The 21,677-nt window shown below is 37.0% G+C and overlaps 3 non-coding genes and 1 pseudogene across 3 annotated transcripts; all 4 read right to left on the bottom strand.

Moving 5' to 3' along the window:
- Positions 1-3,084: 3,084 nt before the first annotated feature.
- LOC131315375 (eukaryotic translation initiation factor 2 subunit beta-like) lies at positions 3,085-7,574 on the bottom strand (annotated as a pseudogene).
- LOC131315438 (small nucleolar RNA SNORD34) lies at positions 3,695-3,776 on the bottom strand. Its single transcript, XR_009196764.1, has one exon. It is a non-coding gene; the product is annotated as a small nucleolar RNA SNORD34 (small nucleolar RNA).
- On the bottom strand, positions 4,185-4,269 carry LOC131315439 (small nucleolar RNA SNORD34). The gene has a single exon (XR_009196765.1). It is a non-coding gene; the product is annotated as a small nucleolar RNA SNORD34 (small nucleolar RNA).
- A 565-nt stretch (positions 7,575-8,139) lies between the features above and the next one.
- On the bottom strand, positions 8,140-8,225 carry LOC131315440 (small nucleolar RNA SNORD34). Its single transcript, XR_009196766.1, has one exon. It is a non-coding gene; the product is annotated as a small nucleolar RNA SNORD34 (small nucleolar RNA).
- Positions 8,226-21,677: the final 13,452 nt, after the last annotated feature.

Here is a 21,677-nt window from a genome sequence, read left to right as displayed (position 1 = left end):
TTTTTGGCTTTTCACAAAACAGGGTGCTAATTACCCTTATAGAATTACAATACCATAACACCACATTAATTAAGTGAGATTTGCAACAACTAAATCAATCCAAATATACCATATAACAATTAAAGAAACAGTCACACATGAGGGGAAACAACGAAATACTCTTATCAATTTTTGCATTCAGCAAGATTTGACACATTGACTTCTCAATAGAGAGCGTACAAAGTTGACCAACTAGGCTAGTCATAATTGGTTGTCAAAGGGTTTTATCAAATTATTCGTTGGACCCGTCCGGATCAATTGAAAATCAACAAGATCAATGACCAAGTGTGTGAGAAATTGAGAATATATAGAACTATAGATCTTCTTTCTTTTTTTTCTTTTCTTTTTTTTTCTTTTCTGAACAGTGAATCTGTGATCTTCTTACTGAGGTGCATCATTTTTGAATTGAAAGTACTAGCATCGGTTATGAGCCTACGGACATTGGTTCTTTCCAAACAGTCCCTTTTTTTTGGGTAAATCCAAACAGTTCCTTATCATAAGAATTTTAATAGAGTTCAGTCAAAGAGAAATAGATTACACTACTAAAATAGAGTAGTAGCTTAATTAGACTTCTTCCACGTGGTGCTCCAAAATTCCAGGGCCATTTGACAATTTTGTAGGCCGGATGCAGGCCTCTTGCTTGTCTTATCTTATACAGTATGTCCTTAAAAAAGGTATCACGATGCCAATTATTTGTCTGCTTTAGGCACGTTTGGATCACATGGGTCTAGGAAAATGAATCTGGGTGCTGGTGCATTAGGGACAGTATGCGTATGCGTATGCGTGTTGAGCCCATCTGAGTTCGGCAATGGACGGCTCAAATTACATCTCGGCTGATGACTGAGATCTATCAGGCGAGATGCAATCTAAGCCGGCCATTGCTGAGTATAGACGATTCAGATAGGCTCAACATGCATGTTGTCCCCCAGAGACAGAGGGACAACATGAATCCCGGATTTAAGTTTCCACAAGTGATAAAAAAAGGGTTAGAAGGGTTAAAAAGAGACTTATTTTCTTTCATAAAATATAAAGAAAAATAAAAGTTTTTTTTTTTTTTTTTTTGTGATCCGCTAAAGAAAAATACTAGTCATTTAGCACTTTTAGCATAGAACAAGCCAAAATTATACAAACCAAAGCAAATCAACATTGATAACAAATCGATGGCAAGCTGAACAGGGACAAAATGTTGGAAATTTTAGGTGTGAATGAACTTGGGAGGCTTTGGTTTACCTAGGGCCTTCGGCTTTCCCGAGCCTCTTCAATCACTTCCCCTCTTCCTTGGCGGGAGTTTTTCTCCTTTTAAACCCACCACATTCATGACCCGAATTCAATTATGGGTAGTAACTAGTAAGTACTTTAAGGATCTCTCGATGGCTATACAAGGAGCATCCCAATTTCATTGTTCTTCATGGTTTTCCAAAGTTCCAACAGAAATTCCTGAGCTCATTCCTTGTGCCAGAGAGAGAGAAGCTAGTTCAGTTTGCCAAGGCTACTCACGGTGACATTGTGAACATTTGATCGGTTTGAAGGCCAAGAACCATTTGACTATTTGAGTTCCTTATAAAAATTCTTATTTTATAGTGACATTGTAAACATTTGATCGGTTTGAAGGCCAAGAACAAATAGAAGAGCATCTTTTGGAGTAATAAGTTGGCAGAGATAGATAGAGTAATAGAAGTAATAAATGGCGAGAGAACCATGCCAATAGAGAGGAGGTGATTCTGAAAGCTGCTCATAATTCTCGTATACATAAACAATTTCTGTTAGAGCACCATTAGCATGGTATATGCAGAAGTGGATGAACAATTATGACAGACATAACAACATAATCCATGTAATTCCCGGTCATTGGGGGTATGGGCAGATGAGGATTGGAGACACCTTACCTTCAGCAATATGCACAAAATAGTTGCTCTCAGAATACCACTAAAACAATGATCCCCTATACCTATTTTGCTGCCAAATCATGCCTCTAAATCAAAGCCAAATGACATAAGACATGCCTAGAGATTCAATTCAATTTCTATGCATATTACATTGATAGAACAATTAAGACAAACATCTTGATATGAATGTATTCCTTCCCAATTCCCATCACTTCATATGGCCGATAATACCAAAACTCCATCTCATTTATTAGCGCGCACACACTACCACTACCAGGACGGACAACCCACTCCTGTCCGGAATGGGAGGGGCTGTAGTGCACCCGCCGCACTAGACTGTGTAGTGCGATCGATCCAACCGTCGATCTTGAAACGGACGGCTTGGATTTAATCCGAGTTCCTACAAATCCTAATCGTCCCTCCTGCCCATGCACATCATCATTGTTAAAGGCAAATTTCGACATCAGCAGCTTCCCAAGCTCTACCCTCGATCTCACCATTCTCTCATCTTTTCTTATTTTCTCTCGCTAAAAATCAAACCCACTTTTCAATCTCTCCTAAAGGTTTCAATCTCTCCTAAAGGTCTTCACCCACTGTTTGTTTTTTTAGCAATATTTGCCTCACCTGAAATTGAAAAATAATCCCAATCACTTCCCTCTTTTTCCTTCTTCTGATTTCTCTCTCCTCCTTTACTTCTTTCGCCAAAAGTTCCATACCTCATAAGGATCAAAATTGGCAGAAGAGATGAGCTAATGTGCTATGACATGATTTAAAAATGACAACCTTTCAATTCCACCTCCCTAGCTGGCTAGAAAAGTGAGAGAAACAAATAATCCACAAATCAAATTGAGCTCAGATTGCCCGAACAATTAGTCCAATTTTGAAACAATGAAAATTGCAAACTCATTAAACTCATCAGAGCATAATTACCACAATGCAGAAAACAAAAACAGATCCAATCAAAGAACTCACACACTGTTCATCGAACACATATACGTACTCTTTTCTCTCCACTTCCATCTCTCACTAAGAGAGACTGTCATCTTGTCCAACACGCCCTCTTGGGCTAGATGTAGGGAAGTAGAGGAGGAAGGGGAGAAACAGGTTCGCTCCAAATAGAGAACAAAGCTCAGATGAGAGAGAAGCAGGAACTTGGATAAGAGGGAAAACAGGTAAATCTGTAATTGAACTGAAACGTTCGTGGCATTATTGTTAACCAATAATTTTTCAAACATCCTCTCATATATGTGCCTATTCACAATTAGCACGCATTTGGTTACCCAAGTAGAAGAAAAAAGCTCCTTCAATACCCAAATCACCTCGTTTGCTTCAACCATATTGGAACCGACAAGTCGCTGCACCATTGTGCTCAAGGTAATACAACTACACGGAAATCGTCCACAAAAAAAAAAAAGAAAAAAAAGAAAGAATATATCCGTTCGAAATTATGTTCCAGTCTTCTGACGGCCAACACGGGCTACAAAACCAGCTTTGATTGGAGCAACAGATCGCCCAGAGCCACACTACAACAGCACAAAAATCAAATGTCGGTTAATTTGCCAGCATAGGCCGCAAAGTAATAACTTGTTCTTTGTACCAGCATACGGACAGAAACCCAATGATCGGTTGACAGATGAAACAAATGAACCAAGTACAGACATACCAAAATCCAAGCAGATCAGACACACAAGGAAGCAACTGTTTTTTTCTATATTTATGAAAAGAACTTTTCTTTCGTTCGATTCCATTATAAATGAGAGAAGTACCCAAGAGGCCTCAGAACAGTTTCAAATTCTCCATCATGAAAAATCGGACAATGTAGGCAAATGTTCAAATCCATCATAGGCCTCAAAGTTACACAGGAGTTAAAAAATAGGGGTAATTTTGTTATTCTCCCCAAGTGCAAAGAGTTTTTACTTCGTCCTTGAAACTATGGACAGTTTCCATCAGATATGTGAGGTCCCATAACGATCAGACCTTTTAAGTTGAAATCCAATAGTTTAAGTACAAAATAGGTACGTTTCACAATTTAAGGACGAAGTAAAACTTTTTGCATTGTCTTAACTTTCTTGATTCCAATGCAAGCAATGTTCTAAAAATCGTTAGCCGCTAGTCGAGTGATTAATCTGCGCATATTAATTAGTAATCAACGATTAATCGTTAGATAGACCTAATCGGATAGGCCCCACCAGTGATTAATTTAATCGGCAATTAATTCCTTATTTTAGAACACTGAATGCAGGAGACTAACTATGAAATACGGGCCTCAGAATAGCTTTAGATTCCTCTTCATCGATAATAGAATCAGACAATGTAGGCAAAAACTTGAACATCATAGGCCACAGACGAAGATACGTAGCAGGGAAAAACATCACTACTTCCTCATTCAGAGCATGAAAAAAGGGAAGATAATGAACTTTCTACAAAAGCAATATTGTGTTCTGTAAGCTCGTATCGTCTCATGTTAAAGGATTTTGCACGACGAGAAAAACCATCAGAGCATGTTCAAGAAGGTGTTTGTTTTTTTAGATAGATGTTTTTATAGACGTCCCCGGAACCGCCTCTCTCTCTCTCTCTCTCTCTCTCTCTCTCTCTCTCTCTCTCTTTATATATATATATATATATATATATCGGGACGGTTCCGGAGACACCTAAAAAAACACCTAAAAAAATACCTCATAGTTCCCGATCAAATTTTGATGATCCGAGCCACTCAATGTGATCAGAACGTGATTTTAAGGATACCCGTGAGAAATCAGCAAAAAAAATGACCGGGAAGGGCTTGATCCGAACAGTTTCAAACAGTTTTTTATTGAACGGTTCAAATAAAAACTGCTCAAATCAAGCCTTTCCCGGTTATTTTTTTGCTAATTACTCGCGGGCACCCTTAAAATCATATTCTGCATCACATTCTGCACACATTGAACGGTTCGGATCATAAAAATTTGATCGAGAACTATGAGATTTAGATTTAGGGTGTTTTTTTTTTTAGGTGTTTTTTTGGGTGTCCCTTGAACCATCCCGTATATATATATATATAACCACGGCCGGCCGTCCACACACAGATATTTAAAGACTAATACCTTTTCACATCTGAGAAAGAAGAGTCGATTCTCCTTTGAAAGAATTGTGTCTGGACCCTTGCAACCATTGCTGATGACATATTCATCTGCACAAAATATGGAAAATATAACCACCACAAGAATTCAAGGATCCAAAGAACTCAACAGGAATGTGCTTAATTAGAAATAATTAAATTCAAGCCAATGTCAATCAGTTTTTAGCCCCTTTAGGCAGTCATCTTAGTTACTCCTACTGTCAGGTAACAGAGAGATGGAACTTACTGGCATATCTCCGCAAGATTCCCTCAAAAAATTTAGGCGCAAATCTACCCTTCACAACCAATCTTTGTAGCCCATCAATGGATCCACTTGTCCCCAATTCAGCCAGCAAGTCTTGACATGCTCTGGTTGCCTATGCATCCTGTAGCACCGACAGAAGTAAAAAAGGACACACAGTCAACTACTAGAAAGGATAAACATAAACTGGAAAAGAAGCAGCAGTTTTCAAGTACATTCATGAACTAAGTTACAAGCATGCATTTGTGCAGGTTGATTGCCTAACAAAACTCAAAAAAGCACAAGGTAAAGATATCTAAGATGATGAGATCCTTGACGCAATGAGATTTTACCTAATCATACAACATCATTATGAAGTTCAAAAATAGAATAGAAGAGGAATATGCAGAAGGAAATCCAAAAGATCTTGGCCATACGTATTGCAGATATCCATTAAGTTAGCAAAAATGGTTTTCTTTGTGCCTTCACGAAGAACTTGTGGCGGCCTCATGACTGTTCTACATCTATCTCCGGTAAGCTCCGGATTATTATCATGTAGAATGTTGAAAACGAGGCCCATAAGCTGCACATGTTTTGATGTAAGGCAATTAGATCCACATCCATACAACCACACATTAAGAACTAGGAGATTACTTAGGGTAACTCGACGGGTAGCCAAAGCATTGTTTAAAGGGAAGAGAAGGTGGGGCATTGTACCTCCTCGTATTCATAATCTCTGTGGCTCCCTTTCCATTGAAACTGTGGTTGCAGGATGATACCTTCTCTTTCTTTATCCTCTCCAATATGATCTAAAAGTGGAGGGAAGCTTCTCTCTTAAGTTCATTCCAACAAGACAACCATAAATGTTGATTCCAGCTACTTAATTGCAACTATTGATTGCAAGACTTACCATCCAAATCATCTACTACTACTACATTTTCCTTATCATCGCTCAAGGTATCGGTCTGCATCTGAAATAAATTTACCAGGGTCAGAAAACTTTTAGCAACACCTTTAAAAAGATCCTATCGCTCAAAACAAATAGCATGATGACTTTTAGGTTTTTTCTTCTTCTTTTTCAAACCAGTGAAGGTACTCTCAAGACCATCAGACACTGCAAGCATAAAGTAATGAATTGGGTCGGATTAAGAAGATATAACTCAAAATAACAATGGTATGTAGAACAACGTATGCCAATGGTATGTAGAACAACGTATGCAAGGAACTTTTCAATCGTTATGTGGAGTTCATAAACCTGACAAACATTCAGTTTTCTCGGCCAGCTTGTCCACATCATCGTCTGCAGGATCTTGAATTACGACTTTCTTCCTTTTCTTCTTTTTTGGAGGATCAAATGGGCAATCTGCAATGTAATTACGTATATTGAGACACATGAACCAAGGTATATCCACATGTATTGAGACACATGAACCAAGGTATATCCCCTCAGCAATGCCATGTGGCTAAGTGGTCAAGTGCCACAAGATTGTAAACCAAGGGTGTATCAAAGTACGATGATCGATTAAAAAACTAAAACATTCAGAATGAACAAGAATCAGCATTAATGAGGTATCCTAATTTACAGTGAAGCCACACGGCAAGACACATTTGCGTAATCTAATAAGCGGGCAGTAGATCTTTTGCTTCGCTTAGTTAGCGAAGAAAAAAAAATTCAAAATGGCCCATAATCAGATGCCATCCTAATGTTTGATGATTTCTTTGCCTCTTCCGTGATTACTTGTAAAGAGAAATACTTGCATTGCCGAATCAGTCCAAAGACAATACCTTAAAATTCAACCACACTGGGATCATAAGTTCAAACTACTTGCTTTTTAACTTAGAAACCAATAACGTAGAAAATTTTCCTTCATGCTCTTCAGTCTTGAATTCGATTCTGCTATTTTAAGCACAAAAACAGAGACGTGATCCAACACAGCGGAAACTTAACGCTAAATGACATATAAACGGCAGAGATACACTTACATCTGCCACCACCTCCTCCTTCACTTCGCTTGGATTTTCTTCGTCAGCCATGATTGTATCAAAACCTTCAACAAAGAAACAAAACGGACAGAAGATTAGAAAAAACCAGAAAGCAAGAAAAAAAGAAAAAGACGTCATCAATTGAAAGGGAGAGAAGGAAGAACAAATTCAGATGAAGCGTTGGTTACCTGTGGATCGCGAGGTCGCTCTTTCTTCTACCGCAGCCAACGATGTGGTTGATTTGTCTCTCACGCAGTCGGTGTATACGTCTATAGTAACCCTTTCTTCTTCTTTAAAATACGGCTAGGGCTGTATTTAGGGCACTGAACCAACGTTATAAATTTGGGCTTATCTACGTTATTTGACACGATCTGGACAGATCCAATCTTATGTTGTGGGCCTAGGCCCATTATTACTCCCTTCGTCACAAACTGCTTGTCATTTTTTTTTTAATTTGGGACTTTTCAAAAAATTAGCTGTATTTTCTTTTATTTAAACAAAATTTGAAATCATGGAGAACGTTATAAATTGTGATATATAGATAACTGTTTGAGTGACACAAATGTTCGAAAAAAACCCAGTGATTTGAGATGGACAAAAAAAACCCAGTGATTTGAGATGGACATACAGAGGTAAGTATTTTTTATTTTGTTTTGCCAGACGATAGGATGTCATATTATTAGTATTTGTTAGATTACTACAAGGGTTAACCTCATATCTATAAGAATCGAACCCTAGACTTCACGCTCGACTATTGGGACAAGTTTCCCCGAAGTTACATAATTGTTTCATCTATTTTCAAAATACGATTCTGTTGATTTTCAAGACAAATTCTGAGCAAAACCATGTGGCACACTAGTGCTCAATTTAAACATGAGAGAATGAATTACTCAAGTGGCCTCAGAACGTACAGTTCCAAATTCTCCGTCATGAACAATCAGACGATGTCGGCAAATGTTCAAATTCATCACAGGCCTCAAACGAAGATATATAGCAAGGAAAAACGTCGCTACTTTCTCATTTAGAACATGAAAAAAAAGGAAAGATAACGAACTTTCTACAAAGCAATAATGTGTTCTATTAGCTCGTATCATTTCATGTTAAAGGGTTTTGCACAACTAGAAAAATCATCAGAGCATGTTCAAGAAGATTTATATATCTATATACATATAATTAACCACGGCTTTCCTTCCACACATAGAGATATTTAATACCCTTTCACTTCTGAGAAAGAAGAGTCGATTCTCCTTTGAGAGAATTGTGTCTAGCTGGACTCTTGCAACCATTGCAGATGACATTCGTTTGCACAAAACATGGAAAATATAACCACCACAGGAATTCAAGGATCCAAAGAACTCAACAAGAATGTGCTTAATTGGAAATAATTAAATTCAAGAGTAACTAAACTTTGTCAAGTAAGCGTGAAGAGAGAGATATAGAGAGAAACACATCCTAGAAGATGTCAAGTAAGCGTCAAAGCTAAGAGTAACTAAATTTTAGTATGTACTTTTTTTTTTTTTTAAATGGCAAAAATAATTTTATCAATCTTTGAATAAGTATTGCAAAGACTAAAGCGAAACAAAGATTTAAACGACAGGCTAACGATATCACAATCCATCTCAAATATTTCAATTAGGTTGGCACGTAAGAATTGAGACAATCATATACCAATTCAAGACTCAAAGGCAGACAAGGGAGACGACGAGAAACCCACTCGTAAAAAGGAAAAGAAAAAACAAAAGATTCAACTAAGTGAACAAAAGCAGGGGAACAAGTATCCACTACAACAAGCTGAACACCATTGTGTCTCCTGACGTAGTGAACACCATTCCTTGTTATGTACTTATATAGATTTTGGATGTTGTAAACTAAACTTTGTTATGTAGTTATTGTGAGTTTGTACTCTCTCTCTCTTCACGCCACTTTCTTCCTCCCCACACAAACTTGGCCGCCACTCCTCCCACTGGTCTCCCCCATGCAGCCACCTATGTAGACCAAGACCACCTCCTTCTCCCGTCTCTGCCATCTCTCTCTCTCTCTCTCTCTCTCTCTCTCTCTCTACCCAATTTCTCTCTCTCCTATTTTTGCTTGGCCTCCACTCCTCTTCCCTCCTATAAATACCCACCCCCAAGCTCCAAAAACAGACCACAACCACTGCAATCAGTGGAGAAGAGAGGAAGGAGAGAGAAAGCTGTAAGCTCCATCCATCGAGTTCTAGAGAGAGAAACCAAAGTGGGTTTCGGGCCTCCGCTCAATCGAACGCCAATTCGAGCCTCCAACCTTCCAAACTGACCTCAAGCATCTCCGAGCGGTCCCCATTTATTCTGAATCTGTTTTCCATACGAAGAAAGAGAGAACATAAATTTGACCTTGCTCGTTTGGGACTCAAAATTACTGCGCACAGTTTTCAATAAATTTTCTCTATCTATCTCTCTCTATTCATTACTTTTAAAAACCTCCATCAAAACCTCCAAACGAACAAGGCCTAAAAGAGAAAAATGGACAAAAAGTGAAAACAACAAGATGGGAGCATGGGACTATGAAGGATATGAGATGAAATTTCATTCTCATCACCTGCTCCTTGTAACTGTGAACAATACATAACGAACTATGTTGGTATCCTGATATTCAGGTCAGCTTGCACGCATCTCAACTAATTCTAGAACCGTGGAGTTAATAACCGGACAAACTCTGTAGTAGCTCCAATGTTTGATACGTTTGGCTTCCCTGAGATTTGAACATGTTACCTTATGGGGGACAAACACTTCGGGGTACCAAATCTAAGTGGGTAAACAAAGAATATGTTCGTTTTGCATTTTAACTTTGTTTTAGTTTTATTTTCTAATTATTATCCTATTACTCTCTCCAATCAGTACCATATTTCTCTAATTATTACTTTCATTTCTCTCTACTCATTACCCATCTTTTCAATTATTACTTTATTTCTTAATAAGAGAGCCATTGTTGCCAATGACAAGTATGTCATCAACATAGACTAGAATATAGATCAAATCGTGGTCCTTATGGTATACAAACAAAGAAGAGTCAGCTTGACTATTCTGAAAACCAAGAGACAATAGACATTTGGAAAGCATATCATACAATGCCCGTGGAGCCTGTTTAAGACCATAAAGGGCCTCATGAAGGTGACGGACATAAGTAGGAAACTCAGAACTAACATAACCCTGAGGTTGCCTGAAATAGACTTGTTCTTGAATAGTTCCATGAAGGAAAACATTTGAAAGATTTAGTTGTCTAATAGACTAGCCAACATAAAAAGCCAAAGTCAGAACCACCCTCACATTAGGTTGTTTTACAACAGGACTAAATGTTTCTGTGTAATCTATACCTTCTGTTTGCTGAAAACCTTGAGCCACTAACCGTGCTTTGTATCTAGCCACTGAACCATCAGAATTTCTTTTAATTTTAAAAATCCATTTACACCCAATAATTGGAGCATCAGGAGGAGGGGAGACAAGGGACCAAGTGCCCTGTGACATAAGAGCAGTGTATTCTTCAGACACAGCATGTCTCCACTTAGGAAAGGTAATTGCTTTTTTAAAAGAAAGAGGTTCTGTAACAAGAGGAGTATGAGTCAGAAGAGAGAAAGGGATTTTAGGAACATAATTACCATTTTTGCCTCTTGTAAGCATGAGATGAGTAGGAACCAAGGGAGAAATAGAAGAAGCAGGAGAAGAGGAAACAAGACTGGACAAAGTGGAATAAGAAGGACCAACATGTGGAAGAACAGGTGAAGGAGGAGATGAAGATAAAGGAGCAGGTGGTGAGATAGGGGAAGTATGAGAAGGACCTGCTATAGAGATGGGAAAAGTATAGGGAATGACAAAATGAGGAATAGAATTAGAAGAAGAAGAAACTGAAGATGCAGGCTGAGAAGTAAAGATGAAAGTATGATAAGGAAAGTCATGCTCAATAAACTTTACATGTCTAGAAATATAAACCCTATGAGTAAGTAGATCTAAACAACGATAACCTTTTGTACTGTAATATCCCTAGTCTTTAATTATGTTTTAAGTTAATTATGTGATGTGTTTTAGGCTAAATATGTGAGTTATTGGGCTTAATTTGCTAGCTAAATGAAATTGGAACATAAATTGGTAAATAACACACACACTCAATAATTTTTCCTAAGCCTAGCAAAACAAAAACAGGGCTTCTACGTTTTTTTCTTTGTTCTTATCAAAACATAGAGAGAGAGAGAGAGTGAGAGAGAGAAAGAATCGGTGGAAAAGAGGAAGAAGAAGAGAAAGAAAAAAATTGGGAAAAATCTTGCTTGGCTTGGAATTGAAGATTTAACTTGGTAATACATGTTTCTTTTACTTGATTCCATGATTTGTATGTTAAATTTCATATCTTAGGGTTTGAATTTATGCTTTAAATGTTTGATTTAAGTAGAATTTGAGTTTTAAGGTTGAATTCTTAAGGAACTTAAGAGCCTAACTTGAAATCCCTTGGATTGAGTGTTTAAAACTTGTTTTGATGCATGAAATCGATGTTCTTGGAGTAGCTCTTCTATATCTATGAGGTTGAGCATGATTAGTGAGGTTTTGATGTGAGTTAAAAGTAATTTGGACGGGTTTAAGAGTTGAAAATCGCAAGAAGAACAAGAGGTAATTTTTTGAAAATCTACAGAGTAGAAATTTCATATCTGCCCTGATTTTGTGGATTTTTTTTGAGGCAGTTCCTAAGCTCAAAAAATTATGAGATTTTTACTGAGTTCCTCTATGAGTCTTCTATCTATGGTAAAAATTTTGGGATCAGAATCAAAGTATTGAATTCTGTAAAAATTCGTGACCTTGCAGCGCGCAGTTTCGGACTGTGCTGACTGCACAGACGCATGTTAGGAAAACGGTCATATTTTTTAGCTTGAGCGATGAAATCTCGATTCGATTTCTGATTTTGAAACTAGATTCATAAACCTTAAAAAGTATGTGGAGTTTGTACCTTAGTTATTTCTGTGCAAAGTCAGATTTTAAGTTGAAGTTGATAAAATTACAGATTCTGAAATTATTTCTTGAGATTGGTTGTTTAACTTCATATGTCTACCTTAAGACCTTATGTTCATAAAAATAGGCTTGTTTAGCATCTTCTAATCATGTTTTTATTGCCTAATTGTTTTAAGAAGCTCGGGTGGTTCGTAGAGCCGAGGTGAGTGATTTAATACCTAAACACATAGTTTTGAACTTGTTTTCCCTATCAAGCTTAATTGAACATGTTTTATAAATTATGTACTCCATGGATAACAATGAAAGGTGGACCTATTTGTGAAATATTTGCGAATCTATTTAATGGCATTCCCAACGTCCGGTCTTGCTAGGGGACGGCTTAATGGCTAGCAAGGGTGTTTGAGGCTGGTGTGTGTTTTGGGATAATGCATAGACGTCTGGCTTATCCACTACTAGGGACGCCCGGTAGCTTTTGAATTTTGAATAGCAGAATATGCATTATATTTGGCTTATGATTTTGAGTTCTTTGTTTTGAAATATTATCAAATTATTTTGCATTATCCATGGAAGACATGTGAGTTAAGTATTAATCATTCACACGAGTTTTGGCTTATGGATTTTCTTTTCCACCTTTCAGGAAGCAACGCGCAGTGTGGTGGCATGTTTACTTTTGGGACGTGTTATATTTTTTTTGTTGGAAACTTGTAGAAAGGAAGTCTTGCTTGTAGACACTTAGCTTTGTATATGGTTTGCTAGCTTTTGGGTTTGTAAGTAAGCACAACTCTGAGAGGTTTACCTTTTGGTTTGTAAAACCTAAGTAGGACTTTAGTTCGTTATCAATAAAAGTCGTATTTTGCTTCCGCTGTTATGTTTAGTCCCTTTTGATTATCGCTTGCTTAGATGATATTTGATTTGTGATTTGACCTTAGTGAGAAATCACTGGCATTTGTCATGATTAAAACCTCAAGGGGCGGGTCAGGGTCGTGACATGCACAATAGCCTAAGAAAATACAGGGTGTTGACCTAGATTCAAGCTTATTAGAAGAATAAGGCCTAAGCCAAGGAAAGCAACAGCATCCAAATGGTTTAAGTGCTACATAATCTGGAGCAACATGATAGAGTCTATGAAAAGGAACATCAAATTTGAGGGAAGAATGAGGTAAGCGATTGATTAGGAACACAGTTGTGGTAATAGCTTCAAGCCAAAAACCAATATGAAGATTGGCCTGTTGAAGAAGAGCAATGGTCGTTTCCACAATGTGACCATGATATTGGTTCCCTCCAATATCTCACCCTCACACGTCCAGAGATTGCTTTTGCTGTAAATTCCGTTTGCCAACACATGCATTACCCTCTGGAAAAGCATTTTACTGCTGTCAAACAGATTCTCAGATATATCAAAGGTACCTTAGACTTTGGTTTATGTTTCACCAAGAGTTCTCGTACTCTTACTGCTTTCACTGATGCTGATTGGGCTGGGGACGCCCTGGATCGCCGATCTACTGGTGGTTACAGTGTTTATCTTGGGGCTAACCTCATTTCTTGGTCTACAAAAAAACAGGCCACAGTTGCTCGTTCTTCTACCGAAGCAGAGTATAAGGCTTTAGCCAATGTGGCTACAGAGGTTGTGTGGCTTTTACAGCTGTTCAAAGACTTATATGTTCCTTGTTTTGCTTCAGCTCCTATTATTTGGTGTGTCAATGTCTCTGCTATATCCTTGGCTACCAATCCAGTGTTACACACATGTACCAAACATGTTGAAGTGGACTTCCATTTTGTCAGAGAAAAAATCAGTCACAAACAGTTGCAAGTTAGGCATGTGCCCTTTGGTTTTCAAGTTGCTGACATTTTTACTAAACCTATGACTAGTGATCGTTTTTTTCTGCTTCGCGGCAAGCTGTTGGTTGCACAAGTGCCCCCATCAGCTTGCGGGAGGCTGATAACCAACTCAGTTCAACACAACTCAAGCTTTTGCTCCACAGCTCAAGCTGAGGTCCAAGCTGAGTCAAATAGATGAGCCATCTGTTACAGCTCATTCCCCTGCTCCACTAATTCTGTCAGGAAAGTAGTTAGAAAGTTTGTTACGCTAAGTACGTTTCTGTTGAGATTGATTAAGTCAGTTGTGGTAGCCTTGGTTGTATAAGTTGTATAAATAATTGGGACCCCTTTCATTGTACTGTAATGATGGTTCCAATTGAGAGAAGCTTTTCATTTCTGTCTTCATCTTCAAAAGTTGTTATTTCTCTTTCTACTCACTACTAAAATTAAAATAACCAAAACAAAGCCTTAAGTTGTTTTTACTACCTGCGTACTATAATCAGCTTGAGTATCCTGATGAAAAAAATGGGCTGGTGCGTGATTTCTGGGTTTCGTGATTTTTGAGTTTACTCCTTGTTATTAGTCGCCTTTCCAGCTACAAATGTTCTCCACCATTCTAGGCTTTGAATCTTCGATTGATCTTCTTCTCTGTCTAGCAATTTTAGGGTCAAAGTGTGTCCACTCAAACGGTACCTTTGTCCAGTCAAACTTGATGGGCTGATCATGACTTTGGTTTTGTTAATTCAAAGCTATTAGCCTATTAGGCAGGTTCCAATACACTCGATCTCACTATCGTGCACGCCGTGTCGGACACGCCGGGGCAGAAACACGCTGAAGACCCACCCACGGAGATACATATGAAACAGCCCAAGTGGAATACATAATCCTTTGTAGTAAAAATTTACCCCGTTCGTTTTAGCGTTTTTAATTCTAATCATTGTCATATCTCTCTTCAATTATTATTTTCATTTTTCTCTTAATCTCTCTCCAATCATTACCTATATTTCTAATTATTACTCTATAACTCTCTACACTCATTGCCTATAAATTCAAATTCAAAATCTCAAAACGAACGGAGCCTTAACGTATGGCACGCCGGCATGGTGTCATGCCTGCTACTTATGCCTTGTGCTTTGTATTTTTGATGGACAATCTCTTAATCATGTATAAATAGTGTTCGTTGCGTGTGGTGGTTGTGCTAAGTTAGTGTTTGATTTCGTTAGTTTGGGTGTTTGCAGAGTTAATTTTCCTATTAAACAAGAGTAGAAATCCTACTATGTATGTAAGAATATATCTAATTTTTTTCGTGTATCATGTCACATGTTCATATCCATATCTGTCCGTACTTCTTAGAGCATCTCCAATGGGAGATGTCAATTCCTACGTGGACATTCTAACGGTAAAAATTGACACCAAAATTCAATCCAACCTAACAGTCTTCTTTGATGCCAATTCCTACGTGGATTTGAAGGCAAGCCTTCTCATACCAACTTTGACAACCTTTCTCCTCCATGCCAAATTTCAAAAAATAACCATTTATATTTTGGCATAAAGGTTGGAGAGAGATAATTTGATGTCGAATAAATAGAATTTGACATAAGAGTTGGAGAGGAGATTTTGATGTCAAATTGAAAATGCCAAAATGCCACATCAGCCTTCAAAAAAAATTGGCATCCCCAATTTAAAGTTGAGGGTTGGAGATGCTCTTAGGTGGTCATCTTTCATCTTCTACAGTTGTAGTAAATTAAATTATCGCTACATGCCTACTCGTACAATAAAGAGAGAAACTTCTCCACATGGAAGAGGTTTTTTTTTTTTTTTTTGGTCATCATTCATCTTCCAATGCCGCTAAACGCTCCGAAGTTGTCAATTTTTCATGATTCACAAATAAATGGAGTCAAGAAGTTTGAGTCTATTTATTACTCCTTCCGTCCCAAATTAGAAGTTAATTTTTGATATTCGTACCAATTTCAATTCCTTATATCTTTTAATATGAATCTCAAAAAATATACAATATGAATCTTGTTTAATAGTTTTCGATTAGTTCTATTATACAAAGTTTTCAAACTCATAAAAAATATTACAGATTGAGAGATATAAGCGATAAAAAATAACACGAATTTCAAAAATTATCATCTTTTTGGGACGGAGGAAGCAGTGATTCCCCAATGGAGGTAGTTTTCCTTATTGGACACGGCTCTTTGACTGCATGTGTGTGTCTTGTTTTTTATGCGGATGTGTTCTTATGAACTCTTAAACTTAATTTAAATCTAGAAATTGTCCTTATTTAAATTTTTTCTGTATTTGTTAGTTTTATACCAAGCTTTTGTGGGCTAATGATTCGTCTCGACGGAAGAGAAATCAGAAAAGTAACTTCTTCTTTTTTACTTTTAGCCAAATATTTTAAGAAATAACCATTTTTTAGGTCAAAATGTGTTTTTTTACAAGTGGGAGGGGACAATCAGACAATTTAGTTTACTTTTTTTTTTTACTAAGTAAGTTTACTTGTATATTTATAAAATAGATGAAAAAAAATCACTATAAAGATGTTCTGTTCCATTTCTATTTTTTGAAGTATTTATTTCTCGTTTTATGAGACAAGTCATTCTCTCACAATATATCGTCTTTATTTCAAATATATTTTTTTATTTTTAAAAATTTATTTAAAAAATGAGTACATATTTTAATGAGTGGAACGGGGCCTAAATTTATATAAGTAAACTACTCCATCAAACTTGAATGCAACATCATAATATAATGTCAAACCTCGTTATATTTTATAATTACTCAAAACTTTTTATTAAAAATCCACGGCCTGCAGCCAGCACACCATACATTTTTTTTTTTTGCCACGGCGATATACATCAGCACACCATACATTGACTTTTCAATTTCCTTTATTCTCTCTTCTGTTTTTTCTTTGTTCTGGGTGCTTCTAAAAAGGATACTGCTAGCTTTTTTAAAAAAATGCTTCCAACAAGCGTATCCGGCCACAGATTCAGATAAAAATGTGTCATACGCCATTTAATGCGTTTGAGTTTCACATGCATGGTGTAGCGTTTACCTACATCGAACGCTTCCAAAAACATTTGAGTTTTAGTGTATATTTGTGTATATTTCAACAAATCCAGATTGAGCTCGAGCTGTCCGTGGTTATAAGCTATAGCATAATAACCAGCATCTGCATAGATACATTCCTTTGGATACCGATAATGCTGATACAAGACTTGATTGGTTAACCTTTTCGTTTAAATTTTTTGATTCGACAGTCAGAAGTGTTTGGACCAATTTATGCGCACCTCGACTATTACCCTTCTTGGTCCGGTCAAAAACAGGCCTTATATATCGTCTTTATTTCAAAAATATATTTTTATTTTTAAAAATTTATTTAAAAAATGAGTACATATTTTAATGAGTGGAACGGAGCCTAAATTTATATAAGTAAACTACTCCATCAAACTTGAATGCAACATCATAATATAATGTCAAACCTCGTTATATTTTATAATTACTCAAAACTTTTTATTAAAAATCCACGGCCTGCAGCCAGCACACCATACATTTTTTTTTTTTTGCTACGGCGATATACATCAGCACACCATACATTGACTTTTCAATTTCCTTTATTCTCTCTTCTGTTTTTTCTTTTTTCTGGGTGCTTCTAAAAAGGATATTGCTAGCTTTTTTTAAAAAATGCTTCCAACAAGCGTATCCAGCCACAGATTCAGATAAAAATGTGTCGTACACCATTTAATGCGTTTGAGTTTCACATGCATGGTGTAGTGTTTACCTACATCGAACGCTTCCAAGAACATTTGAGTTTTAGTGTATATTTGTGTATATTTCAACAAATCCAGATTGAGCTCGAGCTGTCCGTGGTTATAAGCTATAGCATAATAACCAGCATCTGCATAGATACATCCCTTTGGATACCGATAATGCTGATACAAGACTTGATTGGTTAACCTTTTCGTTTAAATTTTTTGATTCGACGGTCAGAAATGTTTGGACCAATTTATGCGCACCTTGACTATTACCCTTCTTGGTCCGGTCAAAAACAGACCTTTTACGTCGAGATTAAAGAATTCGCCAGATTTATCTCTTACAATCTCACGCAACCGAGGATGTAAGTTCATCCCCTCTTGGACATCACCGGACTGAATTGTTGTGCTTGCATTGACATCACCATTTGCAATTTGCAAATTACTTTATGCAGGTGCATGTTTTATTAATGACACATTTGGTAAGTGGGTGTACAGTGGAAGGCGGCTGTTGCCTGTCGTGGCTCTTGATCGATCGCCATTGTTGTGGCATTTTGTTACTTAAATTGTTGCTTTCGAATCTGTTTGGTCACCAACCGTTGGACCCACCAAATCCAATTTCTTTTTTTAGGCCTTGTTTGCTAAAAAAAAAAAGGTACTTATCTGTACTTATTGGAAAAATATTAATAAATATTTATTTTTTAAATTAAATATAATATATTATGAAAGAATAACTTATTCTTATAAAATAGAAAATGAATATTTAAAAAATAAAAAATTTAGCAAAACGGAGACTTAAAATCATTCCGATTTTCTTTTGAGGAAGCCCCCTCCCCCACAAAATATAATACGCCTATCTAATTGCATCATTTGAGAGTGGTAAATGTCCTGGATATATTCTATGATCGTCCGACTTAACTTTGAGAGCTCCACCAAAAAAGAGATGAATGAAATAAAAATCATCGGTCTATCGATTGATATTCGAATTAATGACTTCTCATGAAATGACGATAATAGAACATGTTTGATGTGTGTGTGTGTGTTTTTTTTTTTTTTTTTATTTTGTTACATAGTGCTCTCTCTCGACTTACTTATTATTAGTACTTAGAGCCATTTCGCATTGTTTTTTTTAAAAATAAGTATTTATTTCATATTTTTAAACTAAAAAAGAATTTATTTACGCAAATAAATTTTTTTTCACCTTTCAAAAGATCTTAATGAAATTTATCAAACCAAATTCATATTGCTAGAAAAATTATTTGTATAAATATATTATTTTTAAGTTTAAAATTACATTCTTAAAAAAATAGTAACTACTTACTTTGTTTGGGTAAAATAGGTGTCTGTGGACTACAGGATATGCGTAAGCGTGACCAAAGAAGGTGGGGGCTCCCCCACTGGCTATCATTTTGTTGTTGCCCCTCCAGCCCATCCACTATGTCAGAATTTTGCCTCTTGATGTCGGGAAAGAACTTCATTTACCTCTCTTTTTTTCCTCCTTTTAGTTTTGATTACCTCGATGTTTTTTTTCAAAGGCAAAAGAAATTTCATTTATCTCTGAAATTATTAGTACAAAAATTAATAGAAGTAAGAAATGATGGCATCAAATTCGTAATCCGAAATCCAAACGATCCACAACGCTAAGAATAATTTTATACCCATTCAAGACTCAATCCCCGAGTTTGATTACCTCAATGTTTGAAAGCTATGTATTTTGTTGCGTTTATATTACATACTTTTATTAGGACCCTGTCAAAGAAAATGGAAGATTTTTTTCCTATATACTTAAAATAAAAAATACTTGTAAGAAAGTTGAAGATTCTGAGAAGGGGCAAGAACATTCTCGGAAGACCCTTCCTTATAGGGGTGTGCAAAAAACCCTTGGCCCGACGGACACGACTTGACCCGAAAGGTTTCGGGCGGGGCCGAACATGTGGTTCGGTAGGGTATGGGTTCATTTTTTGAAAAAAAATTAATTTTCGGTTCGAGGCTCAGGGTGCTGTTTTCTTACCCGACCCGACCAAAAGAGGACCAATTCATATAGATTACTTCAGTTTGGTCGGATCCGACCCGACCAAAAAAATCGGACACGCGGATGGTTATTCCCACTTGTTCGGTTCGGATTCGGGGCCATAACAATCGATGCCTGACCAGTCGAGTCGGATTTGGATTTGGGGCCGAACCCATCTCGTCCAACCCTTGCATACCCCTACTTATGTTGAAATACACAAGAAATGTTTTACTTTTAGATATTAATGCCCACGGGGAAATTGTAGGGTCGTGAAAAGTCTATGTTAAAATCTAAAATTTAGAGACTTGCTCTGTCAGAGGTTTACCTGTCAATTCTTTTCCAGATAGGGATCCCCACATGATATGAAATTTTCTTGCATTAGGTTGGTCAAACTCGTGTACGTTTTCGTTTAATTGTAGCCATCGAATAATTAACTCAACCCAAAAGGCCAAAAAGGTGGTCTAAGTTCATGGGTGAGAATATAAGTCATGGGTGGGAAAGCGAAATAAATGATGATATATCGACACTAACATGAAAACGTGATAAAGAAAACAGAAGGGAGGATACGATAAGTGTTAACCTGATATTGAGAAGATTAAACTGGGTAGTCGAGTGTGTTCTTTGATGTCGTGTTGAGGTTGGGTTTGAAGTGATCATGTTTGCCTTCTTTATACGTAGTATGTATGCTTAGATGAGGGTGTGCACTGGTCGGGCGGGTCGGGTTTGACCTCGAACCCGTCCCTGACCAGTCGAGTAGCAATATTTTAGGCCTGCAAACCGAACAGAAGAGGGGTAAGAACCGTCCGCGAACTCGATTTTTTTCACCGGATCGGGTCCGACCAAAACCGAATTAGTCTTTTATGAATTGGTCGGGTTGGGTCAGGTAAGAAACGCACCGCCTTGAGCCCTAAACCGAAAACTAATTTTTAACAAAAAGTGAACCCATACCCGTCCGAACCACATGTTCGACCCCACCCGAAACCCATCGGGTCGGGTTGGGTGGGCGAGTTTTTTGCACAGACCTAGTAATATGTATGCTTAGATGAGATGCACGTGAGTTAGTGAAGTGAGACATGAAAGAGAAAACGATTGTTTAAAGAACCCGAAATGTTTCTGGGTTATTAAAGGGGAATGTAACAAGGATATACGATAATGATGATGGCAAATAGAGGTTATAAGCAAAAAGTGTTTGTGCGAGGTTAAGAAGATTGGCGTGCATAGGATAGAGTTCAATGTAAGTTTTGTTTTGTTGTTAAGTGTTGAGGTTGAGTCACATATTTTACTCTTGGTCAAAACGCTATTGTTTTTATTAAAAATGTTTTCCCTTGGCACTCATCTTTTATAAGCACATAGAGTTAGTTAGAGATTTTTTTACTGGGCGCGTGTTTGCTCGATCCTTCATTTTCAAGTACCCACCTAAGCATATAGCTTGGAGAGCTTGGAGAACAAGTCGGGTGTTATTTTAAAAGCCTTGTATTTAATTATGCCATCGTTTCATGTAAAATGTGTTCTGAGTAAAGAAATATGTAGTTTCGTTATAACACGTTCAATTATGAAGGATTGTAAAAGATGTATAACTTCTTCTCTTTTTGAGCATTAATATGTGAGGATATTGGTCAATCTGATGATGTTTTGCATAACATTTTGGGTATGTATAAAGATGATATTTTAATATTTGAAGAAGTAGTATTATTTATATTAAAATTCGTGGATGTGACAGTTCTATTGAAGATGAACTGTTGTACTGCAATCAACGCATTAAAAATGTTTTGGAAGGTGAATGTGCCGGTAGACAACAAAGCAGAGTGTACTCTCTTAAACTTGTCTTGCCTATAGAGTTTAGAGTCCCTAGACATTGTTAGATGTTGGAAACA

Source organism: Rhododendron vialii, chromosome 13a (assembly GCF_030253575.1).
Source record: "Rhododendron vialii isolate Sample 1 chromosome 13a, ASM3025357v1".
NCBI classification, from domain to species: Eukaryota; Viridiplantae; Streptophyta; class Magnoliopsida; order Ericales; family Ericaceae; genus Rhododendron; species Rhododendron vialii.
Note: the sequence above shows the minus strand (reverse complement) of the source record. Positions and strands in the feature narration are given on the sequence as shown.